This window comes from Prionailurus viverrinus, chromosome C1 (assembly GCF_022837055.1).
Source record: "Prionailurus viverrinus isolate Anna chromosome C1, UM_Priviv_1.0, whole genome shotgun sequence".
NCBI lineage: Eukaryota > Metazoa > Chordata > Mammalia > Carnivora > Felidae > Prionailurus > Prionailurus viverrinus.
In genome coordinates, this window is record NC_062568.1 from 106,468,638 (window position 1) to 106,478,322 (window position 9,685).

At 39.1% G+C, this 9,685-nt stretch overlaps 1 pseudogene; it reads left to right on the plus strand.

Moving 5' to 3' along the window:
* The first annotated feature begins 7,140 nt into the window (after positions 1 to 7,140).
* Positions 7,141 to 7,949, plus strand: LOC125171666 (proliferating cell nuclear antigen-like; annotated as a pseudogene).
* Positions 7,950 to 9,685: the final 1,736 nt, after the last annotated feature.

The window sequence follows — 9,685 nt, forward strand, 5'->3', positions numbered from 1 at the left end:
TTGGCTAATGTTTAACAAAAGACTGATGTCCAAATATTAGCTCCACAATATCTAGCATTAAATGTGACCAAATTTGAGTTGTAAATGCAATTTTACTCCTGTGGCTGTAAACTAATGTTTGACCAGGCAAATTAAAATGTCACATTTGAAAAATAAATAAATAAATTCTCTATCAGTTATGTTATTTATATCTGTTTTGCTTGGATCTCTGGCTGTGACCTTATAGTGTTTTTTCATTTGGAATAAATTCCTCTGTCTTCTCATTTTGTCTAAGTCTCTGCCATCTTCTCTGTGTTAGAAATCCCAGTTATGTCTCCTCTTCCTGAAAGTAATGGCCTTATGAAGAAGAGAGCCTGTAGTGTGCAGGGTCTGGCACTTCAGGGAATGCCTCTAGCATGTGTTACATGGGCTCTGCTGTTGTGTTCTGGCTGCTCTGTCCTCCAGGCCAGTCATCTGCAGAGTCTCTCCCTGCCTGCTGTGGGCAATGCTTGTTCCTGGCCTGGATGTAGTGAGTTTTAACTAGGTATGCTATGGTCTGCTTATGAAATGAGACCTGTTACCACCTCTCCTGGAACTGAGGACCTGCAAAACTCTGTTGTTAGAAGACGTGTTGTGGGCAGGAGTTTGTGTGGTCTTCTACAGGAGGGGCCTGCCTTGCTGGGACTGAGCAGGGCAGTTCTATCAGAGCCCAAGGCAGTGGGACTTGGTGTAAGCACATTAGGTAGCCAATGTCTACACTGTGTTGTTTCCTGCAGGTGGATTTGCGTTTCTGTTGAGGGCCATCAGAGAAGAATGGCACTATTCAGCTCCCTTGTTCCCAGAGAGGTGCCTCTGTGAGCACTGCCTCTCAGGGACACTCTCCAAGAAGAGAAGAATGAATAATCTCTCCACTGTGTGTCCCATGTGTTCTTCAGATGGACGTTTCCATGCTGTTGTCACCCATCCTCCAGGGTTGTTTGCCTGCCTTCTCTGTAAGAGCAGTGCAGTGCCTGCAGGGCTCAATCCCAGCCAAGTCTGGGGACCTTTACTTCTTCAGGCTTTAAGCTGCCCTATTTGCAAGGAGGCATGAAATTCAGCCCCTCTTGCTTTCCAAGCCAATCGCTATGGGGAAATATTCTCCCTGTGTATTCGCCTGTGTGCTTCTCACTCTCGCCCTTCTATGTGACCACAGCTCCCCTCCCTCAACAGCAGCCAGGATCCATCTCCTCTCTAAGCTGCTTCACCATACTTTCTACCTTCTTCAATGTGGACTCTTGTCTCCCTTTAGTTCTGGAGCTTGTTCTGTCAGTCTTCAGGCTGATTTCTGGGGTATTTAGGATGATTTGATAGTTACCTAGTTACATTGGTGGGATGAGGTGAGCCTAGGGTCCTCCTTGTCTGTCACCATTTTCCTCTCTGACTAGGCTTATTGGGATTTTTTTTTCTCAATTTCTTTTCTGCTACTTTGTTATTAGCATTTGGAAATGCAACAGATTTTTATAGATTAATTTTGTATCATATGACTTTATTAGTTTTAATAATTTTCTTTGGTGGAGTCTCTAAGGTTTTCTACTTATACTAGTGTGTCACATACAAATACTGACAGTTTTATTTCTTCCTTAACAATTTGGATACTTTTATTTCTTTTTCTTGTCTGACTGCTGTGACTAGGACTTTCAGTAGTATGTTGAATAAAAGTGGTGAGAGGGGACATCCTTGTCTTGTCCCTGACCTTAGGGGAAAAGCTTTCAGTTTTTCACTGATTTTAGTTGTGGGTTTGTCATATATGACCTTTATTATGTTGAGCTTGTTCCCTCTAAATGTGCTTTGTTGAGAATTTTTGAATTTTTTATTATTTATTATTTTTTTAAAACATTATTTATTATTGAGAGACAGAGAGACACAGAGCGTGAGCAGGGGAGGGTCAGAGAGAGGGGGAGACACAGAATCTGAAGCAGGCTCCAGACTCTGAGCTGTCAGCACAGAGCCTGAGGTGGGGCTCGAATTCACAAACCCGAGATCATGAACTGAGCTGAAGTCGGACGCTTAACCATCTGAGCCACCCAGCTGTCCCGAGTTTACTTTTTATCATGAACAGATGTTGAATTTTGTCAAAAGCTTTTTCTGCATCTGTTGAGATGATTATATGATTTCTATCCTTCATTTGTTAATTGATTTGCTGATGCTGAACCATCCTTGCATCTCTGGAATGGATCCCACTTGATTGTGGTGGATGAATTTTTAAAATGTATTGTTGAATTTTATTTGTTAATATTTTGTTGAGGATTTTTGCACCTGTGCTCATCAGGGATATTGGCTTGTAGTTTTTTGTTTTGTTTTGTTTTGTTTTTGTAGTGTCCTTGTCTGGTTTTGGTATCAGGGTAATGCTGGCCTCCTAGAATGAATTTGGAAGTTTTCCTTACTCTCCTATTTTTTGGAATAGTTTGAGAAGGAAAGGTATTAACTAATCTTTAAATGTTTAGTAGAATTCAGATGTGAAGCCATCTGGTCCTGAACTCTTATTTTTGTTTGTTTTTTTATTTAAAAATTTTTTTTAACATTTATTCATTTTTGTGAGACAGAGAGAGACAGAGCATGAGTGGGGGAGGGGCAGAAAGAATTCAAAGCAGGCTCCAGGCTCTGAGCTGTCAGCACAGAGCCCAATGTGGGGCTCGCACCCATGAACTGTGAGATCATGACCTGAGCTGAAGGCAGACGCTTAACCGACTGAGCCACCCAGGTGCCCCACTGAACTCTTGTTTGTTGGGAGTTTTTTGATTCAATTTTGATTCAATTTTGATTCAATTTTGTCGGTAGCAATCTGTTCAGATTTTCTTTCTTTTTTTTTTTTTAACGTTTATTTATTTTTGAGACAGAGAGAGACAGAGCATGAACGGGGGAGAGGAAGAGAGAGAGGGAGACACAGAATCGGAAGCAGGCTCCAGGCTCTGAGCCATCAGCCCAGAGCCCGACGTGGGGCTCGAACTCACGGACTGCGAGATCATGACCTGAGCTGAAGTCGGACGCCCAACTGACTGAGCCACCCAGGTGCCCCCAGATTTTCTATTTCTTCCTGATTTAGTCTTGGAAGATTGTGTGTTTCTAGGAATTTATCCATTTCTTCTAGGCTTTTATTTATTGGCATACAATTTATCCTAGTAATATCTTATAAAACTTTGTATTTGTGTAGTGTTAGTTGTAATTTCTCCTCTTTCATTACTGATACTATTTATTTTGGTTCTCTTCTCTCTCTGATGAATCTTTCTAAAGTTTTATCAATTTTGTTTATAGTTTTGAAGAACCTCTCTTAATTCTAGTGATTTTTTCTTTTTTTTGTTGTTGTTTCTATTTAATTTATTTCCACTCTGATTTTCATTATTTTCTTCCTTCTGTTAGCTTTGGCTTTGTTTGTTCCTCTTTTTGTAGTTACTTTCGGTGTAAGTTTAGATTTTTTTTGAGATTTTTCTTGTTGCTTGAATTAGCCTTCTGTCACTATAAATTTCCCTCCTAGAATTGCTTTTGCTGTATCTCAAAGATTTTGAACCAATGTGTTTCCATTTTCACTTCTCAAGGTATTATTCACTTCCTCTTTGATTCTTAATTGATCTATTGGCTGTTTAGCAACATGTTGTTTAGCCTCCATGTGTTTGTGTGTGCGTGTGTTTTTTTTTTGCTTTAGGATTTCTTCTTATAATTGATTTCTAGTTTGAATCTGTTATTCTTGATATGATTTCAATCTTTTTATGGAGACTTGTTTCATCTTTTTATGGAGACATGTGACCTGTTCTGGAGAATGTTCCATGTGCACTTGAAAAGAGTGTGTATGATGCTGGTTTTTTGGGTGGAATGTTTGTATACATCTATTAAATCCATCTAGTCTAATGTGTGATTCACAGCCACTCTTTCCTTATTGATTTTCTATCTGGATGATATATCAAAATTGATATGTGAGGTGTTAGAGTCACCCATTATTATTGTATGACCGTCAAGTTCTCCCTTTATGTCTGTTAATAGTTGCTTTATGCATTTAGGTGCTTTTATGTTGGGCGCATAGATATTTACAATTGTTAGATCCTCTATTTGGATTGATTACTTTATCATTATGTGTTACCATTCTTTGTCTATTGTTAGCTTTTGTTTTAAGGTCTATTTTGTCAGTTATAAGTTTACCTACCCAAGCTTTTTGTCACTTCCATTTGTATGAAGTAGCTTTTCCATCTCTTCTCTTTCAATATGTGTGGGTCTTTAGGTTTGAAGTGAGTGTCTTACTTTTTTTAATTTTTTTTTATTAAATTTTTTTTAACATTTATTTATTTTTGAGACAGAGAGAGACAGAGCATGAACGGGGGAGGGTCAGAGAGAGGGAGACACAGAATCTGAAACAGGCTCCAGGCTCCGAGCTGTCAGCACAGAGCCCGACACGGGGCTCGAACTCACAGACCGCGAGATCTTGACCTGAGCCAAAGTCGGCCGCCCAACCGACTGAGCCACCCAGGCACCCCGAAGTGAGTGTCTTATAAACAGCATAGAGGTGATTCTTTTTTTTTTTCTTAATCCATTCAGCCACCCTATGTTGTTTTTTAATTTTTTAATGTTTATTTATTTTTGAGAGAGACAGAGAGACAGTGCAAGCAGGGGAGGGGCAGAGAGAGGGAGACACAGAATCTGAAGCAGGCTTCAGGCTCTGAACTGTCTGCACAGAGCCCGACTTGGGGCTCGAACTCATGGACTGCAAGATCATGACCTGAGCGGAAGTCAGATGCTTCACCAACTGAGCCACCCAGTCGCCCCCACCCTATGTTTTTTGATTGGAACTTTTAGACCATTTATATTTGAATTAATTATTAATAAGTATGTACTTAGCCATTTTGTTAATTGTTTTCTGGTTGTTTTTGTAGTTCTTCTCTATTCCTCTCTTCTTGCTCTTTTCCATTGTGATTTGATGACTTTTTTAGTGTTATGCTTGGATCTCTTTCTTTTTATTTTTGTGTGTACCTATTATAGGTTTTGGGTTTGTGGTTATGATGAGTTTCATATATAATATCCTATGTATATAGCAATCTATATTAAGTTGATGGTTTTAAAATTTTGAATTCATCCAAAAAGCACTGTATTATTACTCCCTGCCTTCTACAAAAGTACATTTTTTTAGTTGAATAGAAATCTCACTTAGAAAAAAACATTTTCCAAATGTTTATTTGTTTTTGAGAGAGAATGTGCACACATGTGCATGCAAGTGGGGGAGGGACAGAGAGAGAGGGAGACAGAGGATCCGAAGCAGGCTCTGCACTGATAGTAGAGAGCCTGATGTGGGGCTTAAACTCATGAACCTTGAGATCATGACCTGATCTCACTGCACTGATAGTGTGGAAGTTGCTTGGGATTCTCTCTCTCTCTCTCTCTCTCTCTCTCTCTCTCTCCCACTCTCTCTGCTCCTCCCCTGCTTGTGCACTCACTCTCTCTCTCTCTCTCAAAAATAAATAAAATAAAAATAAATAAATAAACTAAGTTTGAAACCAGAGGAGAAGCATGATTTTAACACATTTAGGATATTGAAGTGTTCAAAAGACATTAATGTTATAGCAAGTAAAAATAAAGTGATTGCCCTAACTATAATATGAAGAAAATGTTACAATGAAGATAGTTTGAACAAACGCTATTGGAGGTATTGTTATATCTCACATTCTGTATCTTAAACTTATGTTCCTTATTTTCCACAAAAAATTGAAACAATAAAGAAATGTAGTTAGAGAAAATATACATGTGCTGATAATTGAATTAGACTTGAAGCTTGAAGAATGATCTGGTTTCTCCTTTACATTGAAGGATGATGATAAGATATTGAGATGAAGACAATTCATTTGTCTAGGGAAAGGAATGTATTGTTTCTGTAATCACAGTTCTATTGGTGTGAACTACAATTCGCAATCCAGACCTAATAAAATTCAAAAGACAGACTTGAATGTGAGCTAGCTGTGCACACTGCATTGTAACTTGTATTTGAAGCCATCCTAAACCTACAACTAACAAGCACACACATTGCAATGTAGTCTTCTTAATTCTGGCGGGAGGGTTATGTGTTACATTTAAATATTAGCAAATAACATTTTAGGAAAGCGTGGTTATGATTTTACTTTACTATGTGTTATGGGCCGATTTGTGTCCTCCACCAAATTCATATATCTTGGAGTCTAAACAGCCAGTCCCTCAGGATGTGACTATATTCAGAGATAGGGTCTTTAAAGCGGTGATATTGTTAAAATGAGGCCATTTAGGGTGGATTCCTGATCCAGACTGATTGGCATCCTTACAAGAAGTGGGGATTAGATCAGAGACACCAAAGGTGCAGGTGCACTGAGGAAAGTTATGTGAAGACACTTCTGCCACCCAAGGGGAGAGCCTTCAGGAGAAACCAAACCTGCTTATACTTTGATCTTGGACTTCCAGCCTCCAAAATTGTGAGATAATAAATCTCTGCTATTTCATCCCTGACGTCAGTGATATTTTGTTTGGCAGCCCGAACAAACTATATACAATATATACATAATAGGTGGTAGAGTTTGTGAAATTTTAGTTTCTGTTGCATGTATAGGTACTGAGTCTCAATGCAAGATGCATTTCTTATTATGGGTTATAGGTCAAAGTGTTGGAAAAACATTGAATTAGAAGAAATGAAGGATTGTTGCCTCGCAGCTCTGAAACAAGCCAGTTGAACCAGAAACTTGAACTATGCAGACCTGGAGAAACTCTGGCCCTGCCTTTCACAGGGAGAAGCTTAAGTTAGAGAAATGGTCTCCAAAGCTTTGTGATTCTTCCAAAAATAAGTCTAGAATAGGGTTCCAGGGTGGAGTTTGGGGATGGAATTCACAGGGCCTGTGAACTTGGATAGAAAAAAGATACATATTTATTTTTCACTAATGTGTATCTGAAAATGACCTTTTCTATCAATTACAGATGGAAGCAACAGATTTCAGTAATATTAGCAGTACTGGTAACTTTGTCACCAATTGAAATCACCCATGTTTCCACACCATGTCACACAAACTGAACCTTGATATATAGACTACAACCATCATTATATCAAAAGTATATGGGTTTGTAGGTTATCTCCCTGGATCTCGGCTTTCCCTTCTGCATTTGCTGGCTGGCTCTTACCCTGTGATGCCGGAGCAGGCTACAACTTGCTCCTGGGCTCCGTCTGTAGCTGCGTCGTTCGAGGCACGCCTGGTCCAGGCATCATCCTGAGGAAGGTGCTGGAGGCACTTAAGGATCTCATCAACGAGGCCTGCTGGGACGTGAGCTCTGCACAGCCTGGACTCCTCCCACGTCTCCCTGGTGCAGCTCACCCTGCCTTCTGAGGACTTCAACATGTACCCACTGCTACCGCAACTTGGCCTTGGGTGTGAACCTCACCAGCATGTCCAAAACACTAAGATGTGATGGCATTCAAGACATCATTACCCTAAGGGCTGGAGATAATACGGACACCCTGGCACTTGTATTCAAAGCTCCAAACCAAGAAAAGGTTTCAGACTATGAATGAAGTTAATGGATTTAGCTGTTGAACAACTCGGAGTTCCAGAACAAGAGGAGCTATGTAGTAAATATGCCTTCTGGTGAATCTGCAAGTGTATGCCGAGATCTCAGTCATACTGGAGATGCTGTTGTAATTTCCTGTGCAAAATATGGAGTGAAGTTTTCTGCAAGTGGAGAAAGAGGAAATAGAAATAGTAAGTTGTCACAAACAGGTAATGTCGATAAAGAGGAGGAAGCTGTTACCATAGAGATGAATCAGCCTGTTCAGCTAACTTTTGCACTGAGATACCTGAACTTCTTTACAAAAGCCCAGCACTCTCTCCTACAGTAACACTCAGTATGTCTGCAGATGAACCCCTGCTGCAGAGTATAAAATTGCAGACATGGGACACTTAAAGTACTATTTGACTCCCAAGATCGAGGATGAAGAATGATCTTAGGCATTCTTAAAATCCAAGAAAACAAAATTAAGCTCTTCGAGAACTGCTTCTGAGATGCCAGCACGTACTCAAGTCTCTTCTGTCTCCGAATTTGTACCTCTCAGTACATATGTAGATATTTTATGTAAATAACCTATTTCTTCCTCCATTGTTTACAGTTTGTTTAAAGAATAAAGTCCGAAGTCAAATCTGGTCTTGCTAACCTAGAAATATCTCTGCCTTAATCTAGAAATACCCATGATTTTCATAACAAAAGGGTTTTGACTCTAAATGCAGTTTTAGTTTTTTCAATTTAAATAAAAGTTGTTTGAATTTCAAACATCACAACACAGTGCCTCCATTTGGACCGTGACTGTTGCATGTATCCTAGGGAATTCAGTTCAAGCTACTGTTTTCTAGAAATGTGTTTATTTTTTCTGCCTAGAGGAGCCTGATAAATAATACATTAGATACGGCATTAAAAGTATTCCAAATACAGTAGGTGACAAGATATCTGGGGGGAGAGGATTCATTTGCCAAAATTACTTTGGTGTTCTTCTATCTTTAACTCAAGAAATGAACAGAAGTATAGACCAAATCCTATATATTTAGTTATTTTGCCAATTTTGTTAGCAAAACTAAAACTTTAAGAAGCTTCATGAACCCAAAGCTGTGTGTGTTTTAGAAGCCTAGCAGTGCTATAGGCAGTGTTTCTTTAGCCTAGGGAACCTTTTCAAAGAATCTTGAAAGATTTAGTAGATATGAATTAAGGCCCAAGGAGTATGTTTGTGCAAAAATAATTTTTCTAGGATAACTAGCCTTTTTGGGGACTTAATCCCAGCAGTTGTGAAACAGATTGTTGAAATGTTCTTACTAATGGTGCCACAAGGCCACAAACTGGCATACCACATATTGAGAATTGCTTCATTAAAGTTTTTCCCTGTGTATTTTGGCCTTTGTGGTTTAAATGACTGGTTTCTTTGGTGTAATACCTGGAAGAACTCACAATCCAGTAGGTTACTGTTCATTACCTTCTGTGTGCCTGGGGGGTGGGGAAGGAGATGGAAAAGGGGCCTGATGGGAGTTTTGGGAGTGATGTAACTAACGTATGTAGAATGTGGTGATGGTTCCAAGACTATGCACTTGTCAAACTCCTCCAATTGTACTTTATTGTATGTAAATTATACTTTAATAAATCTGGCTTTTGAAAAGCTTAAAAAACAAAGTATATGGGTTATTAGATTTACTGATTGAACTTGTTATTTAATATGTTAATAAAGAAGCACTTTTATTACTATGCACAGATTTTAAAAATACATTTTGATAATAACCATATTTGTACATAGTTTGCTCCCTTTGGAGCCCTGTGCATTTTGTCTTAAACCATTTAAGAACATTTTTCTGGCAATGCCCTACAGGCTTCATGAGACTGTCAAAGGGAATCTGTGGCAGATAAATGGTTAAGAAAATCTTCTTTACAGGTATATTCTTTTTTTTTTTTTAAGTTTATTTATTCTGAGAGAGACGGAGCATGAGTGGGGGAGGGGCAGAGAGCGAGGAGAGGGAGAATCCCAAGTAGGCTCCATGTGGTCAGTGTGCAGAGGTCCAATTAGGGACTCAAACCAACAAAACCATGAGATCATGACCTGAGCCCAAGTCAAGAGTCAGACACTTAACCTACGACAGGCGCCCCTACAGCTATATTCTTTTTTTTTTTTTTATGAAATTTATTGACAAATTGGTTTCCATAC